The sequence below is a fragment of the Mirounga leonina genome, unplaced genomic scaffold (assembly GCF_011800145.1).
Source record: "Mirounga leonina isolate KUSES-001 unplaced genomic scaffold, KU_Mleo_1.0 Mir_101799, whole genome shotgun sequence".
Taxonomy (NCBI): domain Eukaryota; kingdom Metazoa; phylum Chordata; class Mammalia; order Carnivora; family Phocidae; genus Mirounga; species Mirounga leonina.
Window position 1 is genome coordinate 2,012,476 of NW_023270210.1, and position 17,087 is coordinate 2,029,562.

The window sequence follows — 17,087 nt, forward strand, 5'->3', positions numbered from 1 at the left end:
AGAACACTTAGTTCCTCTGGACGCTGGCCCTGTGTTGTCAAGAAAAAGCACACGTACCTAGGGCAGTTCCCGCCCGTGAAGTCTGAGACACAGAGAGGCACCCCAGAAAATGCCCATCCAAAGCGGTCCACGTTTTATAAGTTTGGGCACCTAAGTGTTAATCCTCTAGACTCTTTCCACATGGAGCAGCCTTCACTGCCGGAAGATGTGGGAACAAAATGGTAGACAAGAGAATGCACTGTCCTCCCCACTCCCACGCATCTTCCCACTGCCCGTCCTTCCAGTTTGCCATCTGACAAATCCTTACTGAGCATCTACTATGTGTCCGCACTGGCCGTCCGTGCTGGGGACAGAGAGGTGACGGGACTGAATGGATTCTTGTGCTCTCTGGCTGGGAGACGTGTACCCAGCAGGTGAGAGAGTTGATGGAGAATGTGGTTTCACTGGGGGTGGGGGTCAGGGAAGGCCTCTTGGAAGGGGCACATTTGAGAAAAGTGAGCCATTCTTCTGGAGGGAAGAAGGCAGGTAACGGGACAGGCTGGTGGGAGCGAGGGGCTGCAGATCCCATGGGGCGCCAAGTGACATGGGCCATCACCAAGCAGAAGGCTGCTGGGTGAGGACAGACTGGAGGGGCAGAAGCCAGGACGTGAGGGAGGGGCCGCAATCAGTCGGTGGGCCATCCTGTCCGTGGGGGTGAGGGCAGAGGCGACGCAGGCCAGCCCTGAGCTCAGGGATGTGTGGGGCCGCAGAGTGCCCAGAACTTGAAGGAAGTGAAGCTTTCATTTTCATGGCGTGTAAGGCAGAGTGGGCTCTTTCTGGGGTGCTCTGCGAAAGCACCCTACTCACCTGGGTGGGCGCTGTAGGAATCACTCTCCAGTTCGCTGGCCCAGGAAACAGAGGCCATTTCAGGAGGCACTGGAGGCCGCAATGGCCTTGCCTGTTGCCCCCACCCCATGCCTTTGTTCCCGCCAGGTTCTTTCCCCCACTCCAGACTGTTACTCAGGACAGTGCCCCGGCAGGGCGCACCTTCTCCCCTCCTTTCTCTCACCCTGCTACCATGCCTCTCCCTTCCCAATATGTGGCAACCTGGGGGAAAGTCGCAGCGTTGGGCTCCGTGTCCCCAGCCCTCTAAGCCCATTGGCCGCTGGGCAGGAGGGACAGGGTCTGGTTCATCTGTGTAAGCATTGGTTTCAGCCCCCCAGTAGGCACAGATCCGTCTGTGAGTAGGCCCCAGGCAGACAGGGCTGCTGAGAGAAGACCAACCAATGGGCTGTGTGAGGTGTGAGTGCAGGTGGGGATGGGGGGGCATGGGGGGCATTTAGCAAAACTGTGAGGCAATTGTCCCTGAGCAGAGTCCCCATGCCATGTCAGCCCCAGCCAGTGGGCCCCTCCTCCCAGGCTGAGGGGAATGGCCCGGCACCTACGCCAGGCTCTGATGTCTCTGGCAGGGAGGCCACTGGCCTGCATTCCAGACCTTCCACTTCGGTCCCAGGGCCCCAGGGACCGGCTATGTGCCTGTATGGCCCCCACAGAGCTGCCTAGGGACTCCCCGGGGTTCCTTCTAAAAGGGAAGCCAGATGAATGATTTTGTTCCTTTGGAACCTTTTATCTTTTTGGCCTCTACCACCCACTTGGAGAAGGCTTGTTTGGAAGGTGCCCAACTCCACCCAGGTGGCATTCGAGGGCTCCAGGGGGTGACAGAGTGAATGGTCCAGAGTTGGGCGGGCTCAGGGGCAGATGCTGGGAGACAGCAGTGCATCCTGGTGGAGGTGACACCTTCATACACCTGCTCACACCCGAGGCACAGCCCTCTCCCCCCCCCCCACAAAACAGGGCCCACTGAAGGTGAGCTCTGTCCCCCGCTCCTGTTCCCTCCTCCTGCCCCCAGTGTGGCCCTGCCCTCGATTAAGCAACAGCAGTGGCCCAGACAGCCACACAAGGTCCTTGAGCTGCTCCTAACTGGGCCTGTGGTGACTCATGGGAAGGGAACTGGGCAGGGAGGCAAGGCCCGACCTTCTGCGGGACACAGAGCACGCCTGCCCTCGCCACTGCCTCTCAGCTGGCCCTGCCGCTCCTCTGCACTTCTGCACCCCGCCCGCAGCTGGGGCCTGCTCCCTCCAGCTCGGCCCCCGCCAAACAGGCCCCACGTCTCCATCTACCACCTCATCGGCTTCCGTCCAGTTGGGCAGCTTGTCACCACCCTGCTCTGGGTCACCACTTCCCCTGGTTCAGGTGCCGCCGCTCTCTCTGCCTCCAGACTGCAGTGGCTTCTGGGAAGCCACACGTCCTGTTTCCGCCGGCACCTCACACTGGTGCGCCCGCGGCACCAGGCGCCTTGCCCCAGCGCACGGCCTTGCCAGCCCCAAGCGCGCCAGTCCTGCCCTGGCCCGCACACCCTTCTGTCCTCTCTCCACCTGATGACCTCTGACAAATTTGAGTGGCAATTCAAGTGGACCTTTCTCCACAAAGTCTCTGCCAGAATTGATCGCTGCTGAGTCTGTAATCTGGCGACTGTCCCTATTCCACTCTGCTCAGCACTGCAGTGACCTGTGAGCATGTCTTCCCCACTCTCGGGGTCGCAAGCTTTTTGAGATACGTGGCTATTGAACTGGCAAGCAGTCCACCACACGGTCAGCCCTGGGTGGGGATGGGGGTCTGGAGGAGTGAGTGAACAGAGGCCTGGCTGGCCAAGGAAGAGCTGGGAGCCATTTTTTTTTTTTTTAATGGGGGATCGCCATCCTGGAGAGCATGAGGAAGGGCACAGGTATGAAGGGCAGGAATGCCTTCACCCCCAGCAGGTCACTCTCAGTGTGCCCTGGGGCTTCACCCAGGTCTGGGCAGCCCCTCTAGTCAAAGACTGCTCATGCTAACCTTCTTCATCTTCATTCACTCTATAGGCAACAGGGCAGACAGGAGCCATCAGTTAAATCAGTCTGTCTTGCGTGACTGTTGGCTGCTGTAGACACCAAATGGCATCTACTATTGTTTTTCTGGGTTCTCTGTAAGCCTCGGCAATTGCCTCCCTCATTCTGAATAAGGACAGCGGCCATCACTGGAATGGCCAAGAACAGAAATGACCAGGCCTATCAGTTCTGCAGGCCTGACAGAGACTTTTTGGCCTGGGCTGGCTGCCTAGAACGGTTTGTAGGCACTAAAAGTGCAGGGAACGTACCATTTTGGTACTCTTTCATCTTTCAGACCTTAATTGGCTTAATTGAATTACAAACCTCCACAGAGAGGGACTCATGCCTTCTGATATTTGCTCCATCCCGGCACCGTGGGGCGGCTAGTGTAGAGATCTGTGACGGGTCACCCAAGTTCAGGCCTGTCACACAACTGCCACCCTGATGCCTCCTGTCCCCAGGCCCAGTGACTCACATTGATCTGACGAGAAAGCCTCGTCCCCTTTGTACCTGCCCTCCCCGGCCACTTCTAATCAGGTTTGGGATCTCCCCGTACCTCTAACCTAATCTGCCCGGATCTCCCACTTTGCCTCCTTGACCTCCTCCACCAAGGCCCTGGGCAGTCCACCCCCCACTAGGAAACCAGGAGCTTCCTGAATGAGGTGGGGGCACCTCTGTTCCCAAGCTCCCTTCTCTGGGGACCTCACTCCAGATGCTTCCCTCACTGTACCTCATAAGCAAGGGGCAAGAACACAGCTGTCCATTTCACAGATGCAGAAACTGAGGCTCAGGGAGGCTTGATGATCCCAGACCTCCTGGCCCTGCTTTTCCTGTTCCTGAGGAGAGTCATGACACCTGGAGCAGCTTAGCCCCTTGGCTGCCAGGAGAGAGAAGCCTTGTGCTCCCCCAGGGGGCCTGGTCCCATGCTCTACCCAGCTGCCTACTCCGTGTGGGCTGCCCACCCTCACTTTGACAAAAGGGACAAGGAATGGAGAATAAAATCCCACAAGTCAGAGGTGGCAATGCATCAGAATTCAGCCCGTTCTCAACGGTGGCAACACAGTCCCCCTGCAGCCACTGACCACCACCACCAGCGTGCAATTGTTGGGTCGGAGTGGGCATGTGTCCCCAGGATGGATGTGTCCCCCATGTGTCCCCCAAACCAGGATGGATGGAGCCTGGCCGCCAGCACCGACTAGAAGCCAGGAAGTCCCAGCTCTCTGCATCACTTCCAAGTCACAGTACCCTCAGCCCTGGGGTCAGTAAACTGGTGACGAGAACGTTCTCCCCGTGCTTGCCCAAGGCAAGAAAGGAGCAGAATCCAGCATAGCCAAGTCACGTCTGAGGCAGGGTCAGAGGCAAGAGATGTGGACCTGAGGGCCCACCTGGGCACAGGCCCTCCATCACTGCCCTCCTTGAGGCACGCTGCCCATCGGCAACTCCCGACAGACCCACCGAGAAGGGATGCCTTCCAGAGGGACCCATGGCTCAGCAATGTGACTCACTGTGGGGATTCCTTGAAAAAACTGTCCCCTCCTCTGTCCACCTCCCAGCACCTGGAACCCAGGCCAGGCCCCACAGAACTGAGAGAGGAAGAGCAAGAGCTCCCCCCTCCCGGGCCCCCAAGGCTGGCCCAGGCCTCCCTCACACCTGCAGATGCGGGGTGTGGCCAGCTGGGAGCAGGTGGGCAGGGGGTGCAGGGGCCCTCCGGAAACGCCACCGGCAGAGCCCTGCCCTCCCCTGGGCCTGGTTTTAATCTCAGGCAGGTGCAGATGTGGCCGGGCACCGCTTTAATCCCTGACTTCTCACGCCACCCCCTCCCTTGCCAGGCCCTCTCCCTACTGCCCAGCCTCTGCCCCTCCCCTCTGCTTGACACACCTTGGCTCGCCACCTGGTAGGGGAAAAGAGGGCTCCCGGGATGAGCCCTGCATTCAGCTGAGGAGGGAGGGAGCAAGCGTTGGGAGGGGGGGAGCCGAGGCAGAGAACAGCCTCATTAATATTTCAGAGGCACCGTCACTGCAGCTCCTGGGCCCTCACAGCTGAGGGAGGAGGATGGGAAGAAAGAAGGAAATAAAACAGAGAAAACAGATTTAAAGGGACAGTCCCCCCTCCGTTCCTTCCTCCCCCTTGTTCCTGGTACAATCTGTGCACACGCCAAGCAGCTCTCTCACGGGGAACAGCTTTGGGCAAAAACAGTAAGAGCACAAAAGGGCCAGCCCCCCTCCCCCACCCCCGCCAGCCCTGCGGCACCCTCTCCCCAAACTCACGCACACACGCCCTGTCCACCGCAGGTCCATCGGTCCACGGCCCTCTGCCCTTGCAAGGCTGCCCTCAGGGAGGGCCTGTCGTGCGGCAACCAGGCCACTAGGGCCACCTCGGGGACTCCCTGGGACTGCCAGCAAAGGCAAAGGATGCTTCCCATCCAGTGCCTGGTCTAGACTCGAAGGACAATCTGAGGCCAGCAGAAAGACAGATGCACAGACTCCAGGCATTGGAAGTCCTTGCTAATTAGAGCCCAGCCAAGGAGGATTCTGGAACCCGGAGAAACACAAGTCTAGATCCCTGGAGGTGGCAGGGACGTGGGGTTTACCTGATTCAGCCCCTGCCTACAGGTGGGTGAGCTTTCTAGAGTACCCCTGGCTACCTCATGGCCCAGTATTTGAATCTAGAGCAGTGGATGCCAGACACAAGGGGCCCCCTTTCCACCAGGGGACTTTAAAAAACGCCCAGTCCCGGTCGGAGCTTCATAGTCAGAAGAGGGTAGCTGTGCGAGTCTGCAAAGCCCTCTGCCCGGGGATCCCAGGGCCCGGCCAGCTTTGATGGCCCACATTTGCCTGCCTTCAGTGGCTCCAGGGAGGGCCCCGAATTCTCCAGTTAAAACAAGCCCCAAGGGACAACGTAAAATGGTGCAGCTGTGATGGAAAACAGTATGGCAACTCCTCAAAGAATGAAACACACAACTCCATATCTGGGTCTGTACCTAAAAGAAGTGAAAGCAGGGGGTTGAAGAGAGATTTGCACACCCAATAGCTAAAAGGTAGAAGCAGCCCCAAGGGCGCATCGAGGGATGAATGGAAAAGCTAAATGTGGTCTATCCACGCAACGGAATGTTCTTCGGTCTTCAAAAGGAGGGACATTCAGGCACCTGCTACAACACGGTTGAACCTGGAAGACATTCCGCTGAGTGAGGGAAGCCAGACACGAAGGACAGACACTGTAGGAGTCTGACCTCTACGAGGTGCCCAGAGCAGTCAGATGCAGAGACACAGGAAGTGGGACCCGGGGGGGGGGGCTGGGGGGAGACGGAGGGGGCGTCCGTGTCTAATGGGGGCAGAGTTTCAGTTTGGGACGATGGGAAGGTTCTGCGGAAGGACAGAGGGGTTGGCTGCACAAAATAGGAATGTTCTTAATGCCACAGAGCTGTACGCTTACAAATTGTTAAGACGGTAAATTTGATGTTCTCTGTATTCGACCACAATCGAGAAACCAAACAGGTCTCACCGCCCCTTTGGCTCTGTGTCCAGTGATTGCAGGCACCCCACTGCTTTGACTGACGGTGAGCCCATGGTTCTGCCCATGGAAATTTTAACTTTCAGGAGCATCCCCTATCTGAAATGGAAACCTAAGCAGACCATTCTCCACTTGCTCTACCCCCCCCCCCCATGCACTTGGTGACCTCTGGCACCACCCACATCCTGCCTCAGCTATTAGGTGGCAGAGACGCAGGGAAGCTGGGAAGCTGGGCTCGCTGGTGACCCCTGCCAACGGCTCTGGCCCTTCTACCCGGAAGAAGCGTGGTCACACTTCCCACGTGCATTTCCTCAGAGGCGCCGGCCCCACCCTGTCCTCAGAAGAGACCAGAAGGGAGCCAGAACACTTAGGGAAGGCCTGGCCTCCACATCTGCATTCTGCTTATATAAGGTGGCTTTAGGAAGTGCTAACGAACCCCCAGGAGGTTGTGGCAGAGACTTGCTAGACATTCCCCGATTTCTGTGCCTCTTTCCCAACGTTGTATTTTAATTTTTAATCAGGCATCTTGTCATCCAGCAAAATGACTACATTCTCCCAACTCTGGCCAATGGGATTCAAGCAAAGGGACAGGGACACAGCTTACTCTTGGACTACACTTGGGACAGCACATGGGACAGAGGGGGATAGGGCCAACTTCAGGGTTGTGTCCTTAAAGGGAAGGAATGCCACCAGATGCCATGCCTCCCCGACATCTCCACGACCTAACAAAGGCCCACACTTCCATGGGCTCCCTGGGACACGTGATGACCCGGAGCTGGGCTCCCTCTCCTCCGTGTATTGGACACTGTCCTGGAAGTTCTAGCCAAAGCAGCAGACAGAACCGTGAAAGGATTGAGAGAGACAGAATAACAATCTGGTCACAGGCGATGCCAAGGCCCTGGGCTACGCGAAACATGGTTCCCCATGCTGGACCGAGTTACGCGGTAACTGATTTGCTCTGTGCTACCAGCCCCACTTTAGGGCTGAGGCTGCTGAGGCACAGAGAGGTTGAAGAGCTCACTCAAGGTCACACAGCCGGCAAGGGGCAGAGGCAAACATGAACTCCAGAGAATTCTACATTGCTCCTCTGCCAAGTGACTGCCCAGGAAACCCCAGAAAAGCAATGAACACATGATTAAAACCAATTAAAAGAGTTCAACAAAGTGGCTAGACAGGAAATCTGTCCCCATAAACCTCAGGTCTCGGGAGTGCAGCCACCGGAGTCAGGGCTGGTTGTCCCAGTCGGCTCAAGGCACTCAACCTCTCTGGGTCTCCACTCTTGCATCTGGGAAAAGGATTATTGTTCCTGCTGGCTGGGTTGGCGTGAGCTCTGAGGACAGGGTGCCACCATGCCCGCATACCTAGCAAGGTCCCCAGGGTGCCTGCTTCCCCAGAGGGAAGATGAGGAAGGGAATGCCCCTTGTTGAGTCCTCCCTCTGCCACGCCCACCTGCCCTCCACCTGCCCCGAAGCCCAGAATGCATAGGTCAGAACCAGACTCCACTAGTGAGGCTAGAACATTCTGCTCGGTCAGGGGCTGACCCTATGCAATGCTCAGAGGCTTCCCCATTTCTGGGGCCATCCTCAAGCTGGCCAGGGCCACGAATCCCTCCTGGAGAACGCTAGACACTTTGGGGACAGCTGGCTCCCCAGGATGCTTCTGGAGAGAAGTCCACACTCCCACACGGGTGCCTCTCAGAGCACCAGGTACCCCTGGGTCCCAGAGGGAAGCCGGAAGCCCCTTTCTGGCTGGGGCCTTGAAGTGTCATTATGGGGGTCACAACTCTACCCTGCGGAAGGCAGTCATTTGTTTCCTGCCAGAGAAGGCGAGAGCTGGAAAGGAGAGTGCGAGAGAGCAGGAGAGGAGAGCTGATGGGCAGGAAGCATAATGACACTAATTATCCAATTACGGCGGGCTGATCAGGAGAGAACTGCATTGCAGCAGGGAGCCCGAGCCAGCCGCCCCTTCCCCCCATGCTCGTGGTCTGGCACACTGTGGCCCACGCCCCTCCTGCTTTATCCCACGAGCAGTTGGCGGGTAGTGAGGTCCCGCGCCTGGCCCGCAGGGCGCAGAGCGGGGCCTGACCTGTGGTCTCAGGAGTGGCAGGCGGGAGGGGACCCTGAAACACCATGGCTGCTGGCCCCTGGGGCATGCCTCCAGCCCCCAAAGGGGCAGAGAAAATACATGTGGGGTCTTGGAAAGTAGCAGAACCCTGTCCTCTAGGCTTTCATAGAGGACACAGGGACAGAATGAGGCATGTCCAATCCCAATCCTCCCCCAAGTCTCCCCAGCTCTGTCTGCGGTACCACACTGGCTGCCCCCCACCAGCTTCCAATCCCCAAAGCCAGCTGCAAGCCCCTGGAAGCACCCAAGGCCTAGACAGGTAATTAAGGAAATTATAGGCAGCTGACGGCCACGGGCCACTGTAGTCCCAGGGGCGACTAGACAAGGAGACTACCGGGGAAACACCCGTGGCCCCCTGGGGATAAGCTCCATAGGGGCCTCATCGTGGGTCCTGGTGGGGAGAGGATCTGGTTTCTGGAATCAGGCTGAAGCCCTCGGGAAGACAGGCTTGGGAAGACTCACTGGGTCAAGGTCAGGGGCCAGGAGGACCATCAGGGAAGGAGACCCACTTCCCTGTGGCCAGTAAGAGTCTGGAAGACCAGGCGCTGGTGGGGGATGGGAGACGTGTGGGCAAAATTAGGCTCCACCCTTGTAGGACCCAACTTGGCTGGAGGTTCGAGCCAGGTCCATAGAGCCAACGCGACATGGAGGAAGAGCTGACCAGGACCATCACCATATGGGGAACTTAGGCGCAGGTCACTCCAAGCACTTAGGAAAGACCTTGGCCTTGGCCATCCTTTGGGAGGGGAGTGGCAAGAGTACTGGGTGAAGCAGAGAAGATGTGTTCAGACTAAAGATGGGAGTTGAGTCTAGCTGGCCTTCTGTGACCCAGACACGAAAGTTGCTCGCGCCACCTTTCCCGGCTAACTTTGGAGGAGTACCTGCGGCCAAACGTGCTGATAGAGGAGAGAGTGACGGAAAGGTAGGGCTATCTGTGAGGCTTCCAGGCTCGGCTCTAGCCCCCTTACGAGCTCCGACCGGCGACTCTGGCAGGACCTGAAGTTCACCAAGGGCCTGGCTGCCATCTCCTGAAAGGTCAAGCCCAGCCAGGTCCTGCAAGCCTATTTCTGGCAGAGGAACCCAGCACACAAAGCCAGAAGGCATTTCCTGCAAAGCCCTGAGAGGACAAGGATCTTGCAGGCCCAGGAGGCGCCGAGAGGGACGGAGGGGTGGTGCCGAGGCAGGAGGGCCCCTCTCGTGTTGGGACACCTCAACTGTGACAACAATGTGGTGGGGTCTGAGTGGCCCCCCTCAGCATACCCCACACCACAGCCCATCGGCCGAGGACCCGGGAGCCACGGGAAGGAGGAACCAGGTGGGGTGGGGGGCACCGTGCACTGGCCTGCGCCCGTGTCCATGCCCCACGCTCCTGTCCTGCTGCAGGTGTTGGGCCAATCAGGTATGAGTCTTCCTCGGACCGTGGCGGCCACCCCACTCACGGGGCAGTGCTCAGGGACCCCAGCAGCCCGAGGAGCCCAGACTGCCTGTCCCCGGACTGAGCGCCTCCCTCCTGGGCCTGTGCCTCCAAACCAAGATGGGAAATTCGGCCCCTGAGTTCTCCCAGGAGGACCAGAGCTGAAGCCCATTGAGGGGAGGGGTGTCAGGGAAGGTCCCCTGGACCTGGCGTGGCAGGTGGTGGCACCAACGTGGCCCAGGATACATCTGCCCACGCTGTGCACCCAGGGCGCCGAGCACTTTCTGCCAGGCTGGTCGACCGTGGAGAAGGGTCCTCCCTGCCCGGTCACATCCCAGGCCACCATCAAGGCCGGGCCAGCGATCGTGCAGACGGTGGGTCAGCAGAGAGCCGGCGGCTCCACGCGCCTCGACCCCGGTTCGGGGTTTGCGCCAAAACGGCAGCATGCAGGGACTCCCAGGGTCGGGATGGTTCAGGGACTGGCAGTGTTCCCAGGCCACTTAGGGGGAAAACGGACCGCGGTGGCTCTTTTGAATACTCCTGCATTTGGGGCAAGCCAGAGACATGACTCCCGAAGAAAAGCAAAAAGACCAGAGCCCTGTCGTCTGAGTCCCGAGTCCCAGCAGCCCGGGTGAGGGCGGCCCGCGGTGATTCCCACATCTCTGTCCCTTCCTGGCTTGTCAGCTTTGTGTTTCTGTTTCTTAATCAGGAGGCTCTGGGGCTCCTGGGCTGTCTGGCCACACCCGCCTCCCCGCTCCCCGTGTGTCTCTGTGAGGAAGACCCACAGTGTCTGTGGAGAGCAAAAGAGGTTTGTCTTGCTTTAAGATGACTAAGGTGTGACCTGTAGGTCAGGTATTAAAAGATACAAGGTGTGAGCCCAAAGACAGGTCCACAGAATGGGACAGACCGCTCAGAAACAGGCCCTACTCCACATTGGAATCCATCTCAACTAAGGAAGCATCACACGGTAGCTGGGGGACAAATCACCTGATAAAAGAAATGGGGATGATGGGTTGGCCCTCAGGAAAACAACGTACCTTAGATCCTCACCTCATATTCTTTCCCAAGACAGATTTCCTTTGGCTGAAACAGGGTTTAGTAAACTATGGCCCAAGGGCCAAATCTGGCAGCCAAGTGTTCTTGTGAATAAAGTTTTATTGGCCCACAGCCATGCCCATTCATTTCTGTCCTGTCTGTGTTTGGGACACAGACTGTGTGGCCTGCAAAGGGGAAGATATTTACTATCTGACCCTTTGTAGAAAAAGCTTGCCCACCCCTGAATTAAACGGTTAAACATCTTAAAAATGCAACTACACACACACACACACACACACACACACACACACACACCCCATGCACTCACACGCAGGGCAAACCCAGAAATGGATAGCTCTCAGATTTTGTAAGGGATTTTGTAAGCCCAGAAGCAATGGAAGAAATCATGAAAACATGTGACATAGAAAGTGTTTATCTTGTACATGAAAAAATTCAAAGGCAAAGAACAAAGAAGTTTCAAAATCACTTGCAACAAGTATGCTAAATTGTCAATGTCGTTCACGTGTAAAGTTTATCCAAACCCACAAGAAAAACACTAGGGTCTCAATAAATAAAGGTGAGGAAAAGACAGATCACTGAAAGAGAGAGAGAGAGAGAGAGAGAATTAAATAAACATGTGGGGAAATGCTCACTGTCATGAGCAATTAAAGAAATAGATACTGAAGTCGATATTCTGGACCTAGATATTTATGCCAGGTTGTTTGATTATAATATCTAATGCTGGCTAGCCTTCAGTGAGCCAGTCTTTCAGATGTACTGAGGAGCCCTTCTGGAGAACAATTTGGCAGAATGAGCTTCTGTCTGGGCACTCTCTCCTCGGGACAGGATGAGCATTACCCACCAAGATGCTCAGCAGAGCCTCATGTATGACAGCAAAACGGATCTGACTGCCTGGATCTCCACAAATAGCCAAATAATTAAGCGAATTATAATCTCTTGAGAGAATATTATTCAGCCATTAAGAATTGTAATTACAGCCCTGAGGACTGCCTTAATACATCCTGGGTGCTGGATAAATTCGTAGTTTCCTCTTCGCACAGTTCAAGTTCTTTCTTGATTTTTGCAATAAGCACTTACTGCTTTCAAAATCTTAAAAAAATTAAACTGTATCTATTTTGAAAAAATTCATTTAGGAAGGGATTATATTAATAAAGAAAATGCTTATGTGAAGTAAAAAATAGATTACACAATTGTGCCCATGGTATAATTACAGTAATGTGAAAATAAACGGCCTATGCTAAGAAAGCGGAGTGGGAACCAGTCCAATAGGATGGAAACACTGGTTTGCACTCTGCTGATAGGATGGAGGGGGTTCCTACGTCTTCTACCTCTCTGCGTTTTATGAGTCTTCTATAAAGAGCATGCATGTTAAGAGCGTTATTTTTAAATGGAAAGAAATAAATGTTGTTATTATTTTTTTAAACCCAAGCACCTCGCCCATCTGTGCAGATCTGCTTGGCCCCGCCGGCATGTTCCAGGTGAGCGAGCTGGAGGCACATGGCAGGAGCCTAATCAGAATGGAGCGGGGCCAGATCCACACTTGCCCCAAGCTAGTGTGTGCCAGGGCCTCGTGGAGGTCTGCTCCCAGAATGAGGCGCTCTCTCGCCATGTTTGTGGGGACACATGGTGGCAAAGGCTCCCAGACTCTCCAGGGGACAGACAGGCTGCCCAGAGGCGTCCACATCCACTTGACCCACTCCCCTTCAAGGAGTCATGGGGGGATAGGCAGGGCAGCGAGCTCAGGGTCCGGGGGAGGCCTGGTGTCTGCACTGGCTCTGAAGTGGTGCTATGTGACAGAACCTTCTGGAATGATGGAAATGTTCTCTATCCGCCCTGTCTGATACGGTAGCCACCGGCCACGTGTGTCTACAGAGCACTTGAAATGTGGCTAGTGAGCCCGAGAAACTGAATTTTGAATTTTGCTTAATTTTAATTAAGTCACCACTTGGGGCTAGTGGTTACTTCATTCGACTGCGAGGCTCCAGACGGGGTCTCAAGATTGCTGCTGAGGAAAGAAGTTCTCATTGGAATAAAAGGGCTCCCTTTTACCGAGGGACCCATCGGAATAAAAGGGCTCCCTTTTACTGAGGGACCCACGTACAGAAACCAAAGCAGGCTCAGGACCACTTCAACTAGGGCGCTCCGCGATAACACTGACCTAGCCCCCCGTCCGCCCAACTCTGATTTCAACCCAAGTCTCTGGAAACCTCTTGTGCCAGTCCCCAGAGGTGGGAATCAGGAGACCTCCGGCCCTTTCCTCCCACCTGGACCTTTCCCCTTCATCCTGTAGCTCTGGTTTATTGAGTTCTGCCACCTACTCAGCCATGTGACCTCGATCTCATCCCCTTCCCAACCCCGGCAATCCAGGACACTCAGCCTTTACTCCTGCATCTGAGATCCTCTTTCCCTCTATCCCGGTGACATGTGGGCTCAGACCCCGCTCTCCAGGCGGTACCCCAGGCCACCTTCCAGCACCTCCCACCCAACAGAAGGTGCATAGGCAGGGGAGGGCTTTCCAGCCAGGTGCCACTTGGCCTGGCTTCTGCCAGCTTAGGCAGGGCAGGGAAGAGGGGAGCAGTGAGGAGCCAGAGCCCCAGCTAAAGGAGTGGCCTTCTGGGAAATGACGGGGTTGGAGAGGAGACATCTGCACATTCCAGGTCTCTGCCTGCCCTACCTAGGAAAGATACAGCCAGAACCTGGATGCTGGGCCCATCTCAGAGATGGCACTGGTGAGGTTCCTGGGCAGCACGCCGTCAGATTTGAGCATCTGCTTTTGTTGCCACAGCCCCGGTCCCCATCTATCAGCTGCCATTTACACACACCGAGACTGCTCCTTTGTAGAGGGGACCTGAAGGGGCCATGCAGACTCGCTGAGGAGTAGATCATTCCCCAACTTGCGTTGGGTCAATATCAATCCATGGTTTGTCCATTTCTCTCAGTGGGTAGATGGGGGCACAGTCGGCTCAGCTTCTGAGCTGCAGGGTCTTCTCAGGGCTAGAAGTGCCCTCGATAATTAGCTCATGTGTACAACTAATGGCCTGCCTTCCAATCTTGGTTTTGCCACCTGCTGGCTGCATGACCTTGGGCAAGTTGCCTAACCTCTCTGGGCCTCAATCTCCTCACCTGCAAAATGGGGATAGTAATGGCCTTGGCTTAATTTGGTTGTTGTTTCAACGAAGTAGGGAATGTCGTGAAGCACTGAGAAGAACAGTGCCCGGCACACGAGGAGTGCCATTATTGTCACTGTCATTACCGACATTATTTAATGTGCTCGTAACCTCTGATGGAGACAGCAGCCCTCAGTTTAAAATTGGAAGGAGGGAGTGCAATGGGCATAGCCCACATACGTGCCTACAACTTGATCTGTAAGTGGGAGGAGGAAGCCGGGCCTGGCTTTGCGGACTTCAAGAGAACCAGCTGAAGCTCAGCTCTCAAAGCCCCCAGGGATCCAGGGCACTCTTGTCCTGTCCACCGGGAAGGCAAGGGGCCCCTCTCTATAAGCCACGCTGGGGGAGGCAGAGGGACCGAAGCTGACCCCAGCACCCTTGGCTGCCTTCCTGGGCTGGGAGAAGATGTTCTGGGATGGAGAGTGCTCACTGACTCAGGGCCTGGCCTCTCCCCACTCGCTCACAAATGATTCAACCTCCAAAGCTCTGGCTCAGAGTCCTGAAATGTCAGCGGAGTCTCGGAGACCCACCCCTACCCTCCCCAGGCCTGGAGCAGGGAAGGGACTTGGCCAAGGTCACAAAGACCATCAGGCCCAGAGCTGGCACCAAAATAGAGCTCCTGACTAGGCCAAGACACCCCCTACCAGCCTTCTTTGCCCCTCAGGGTCCTGCTGCAGCATCTCAGCTGCCTGTGGCTCTCTCCCCAGCGTGCTCTTACCCTCGGGGGCTTCCTTCCCCAAGGGATGGCTTTCCTTCTGGCTCTGCGCAAAGCCCCCTCCCACGCCACCCCAGTTCCATCTGCCTGCGTTTGCCCCCCCCCCCCCCCCCCCCCCCCCCCCCCTGCCTGCGTCCCCCCCCCCCCCCCCCGACACACACACACTTCTGTGCCAGAGCTGCCTGCCCCTTCGCTCAAACCACCTGGCAGCGCTGGGCAGGGACCAGGTTGATTTGATCAAGACTAGCTGTGTCCTTGGCCGTCCCTCTCCTCCAGGCCAACAGCAGGGACAATCAATGCCCTGGGACCGAAACTGCCTAGCCCCTTCCAGTTGGCTCGCTCTCCAGGGCCCAGCTCCACCCGCGGACGCTCTGCCAGCCTCTTGTCTGTGGGCCAGTTCTGGTAGGGGCTCCCAGCGCCCTGCTCACCAGCCACATGGCCTTGGTTTCCTCAACTGTGAAAGGGGGCTTGCATGCGGTGTTCACCGAGACATTCAGCCTGGGGGGTCCAGGAACCTACTCAGAATGGTGCTGGGACATGTGGGAGGCGCTCTGCCCCACCAGGCTCCTGGCAGTGTCCCCAGCCCTCCACCCATCCAGTCAATGTAGGGCCAAGTCCCTTCCCCTCTCGAGGCCTCAATTATTCCAACTGAAAAATGGGAATGAAGAGCCCAGCCTTGCCTCCCTCATCGGGTGATTCTGCAGATTCAGTGAGGTCAAGGTCATGAACGTGCCACACAGAAACCTGTGCCCACTCGGAGTCAGGCCTGTGCTGGGCACTCAAGTGCTCCCTGCCTTAAAATGCTCACAGACTAGTGAAGGGTGATGGCGGTGAAGGGGGCACAGAGCTACTGGGTGAATGAGGGGGATGCCTTCCAGGCTGGGAGCTAGGGGAGATTGGGATGGCCAGGGTCAAGGCTGGACTCAATCCTGTGGCCAGCAGGGACCCACTTTAGGTCCGAGGCTCAATGACCTCATCTTTGAGGTACCGAGTGGGCCCACTTACCTGCCTGGCCCCGGGGAGTGTCAAGCTCCTAGCTGAGGGATGCTGGCCCTGCCCTGCCCCTCGAGGGAGTGTTTCCACACATTCTTCCCACCCCTCACCAACCCTCACCCCAAGACTCCCTACATATCGGCCTGGGCCATGCCTCCCACCATGCCTGCCACCCTTCCTGCGCGCTGGCCGGTTGCTAAGCCTGTAGGGGCCAGCAGAAGGAAAGGGACCAGGTCCTAGAGAGAGAATCTGACTGTCCGAGGTGGAGACCCAGGGCTCCCTCCTTTGGGAGATGCCACACCAGCCTCCAAATTCCAGAATCCTAAACCCAGAGAACACTGAGGCCCCATAGGAGAAGCCATCTGGCCAAGGTCACACAGGTGAGGAGGGGGAGGACAGCTGTGCGTGGAGGGATGGAAAAGGAGTTACCCAAGTGTGGCCTGGGAGGCTTGTTGTTGGCTCTGCCCGGGCCAGTGGCGGGGTCTGCTGGGCAGCTGTGTGGGAACGCGTGAGGGCTTCTCAGTGTGTTGGGGGAAGATGACACAGTGTAGGGGCGCGGGGGGGGGGAGGGGGTGTCAAGAGACTCCGGGAAGGTGCGTGCAGCGCAACCGGGCTCTAGCCCAGGCCCCGGCGCCCAGGCTGTGCCCGCCCAGGACCCCGCCCGCAGCCCCCCGCGGCCTTCCCCCCTCCACGGCGCAGATGCGCGTGCGCGCGGGATGCGGGGCGCGGGGCGCGGGGCGCGGGGTGCGGGGCGCTGCCCGCCGGCCCGGGGCCCCCGGGGTGACGCGCGGCGCCGCAAGGACACGCAGGCCGGACGCGGGGCGCAGGTGCCGTGGGCGGGGACCCGCGTCCCCCCACCTGCCGGCCGCGCCACCTGCTGGGCCGCCCGCCCCGCCCGCCCCTGCCTGCGCGCCCCAGGCACCACTTACCAGCTCCTGGGCACGGCCGACGCTGCGGCCTCGGCTCCGGCGGCTGCTGTCGCTGCAGGCGGGCGCCCGGCGGGCAACGATCCGCTCCAAGGACGGAAAGGCCCGGGCACAGGGCGGCCTGGCCGGAGGCGCCGGGCGCGACCCTCCGCGGCAGGCGAGAGCTGCGGCCGAGTGCTCCCCACGCTCCGCACCGGCGGCGGCGGGCGACGCGGCGCGCTCGGCTCCAGCCGCAGCTCTGAGCGCGGAGGGAGGGAGCGAGGAGGGAGGGAGGGGAGG

General features: G+C 57.6%; 1 protein-coding gene across 1 annotated transcript in view; it reads right to left on the reverse strand.

Annotated features, from left to right (window-relative positions):
* ATP2B3 (ATPase plasma membrane Ca2+ transporting 3) overlaps positions 1-17,029 on the reverse strand; it is a 60,635-nt gene extending 43,606 nt beyond the window's left edge. Inside the window, exon 1 of the mRNA XM_035011437.1 lies at positions 16,812-17,029. The gene's annotated coding sequence lies outside the window, so the exon portion shown is untranslated. The remainder of the gene's footprint in view (positions 1-16,811) is intronic.
* Positions 17,030-17,087: the final 58 nt, after the last annotated feature.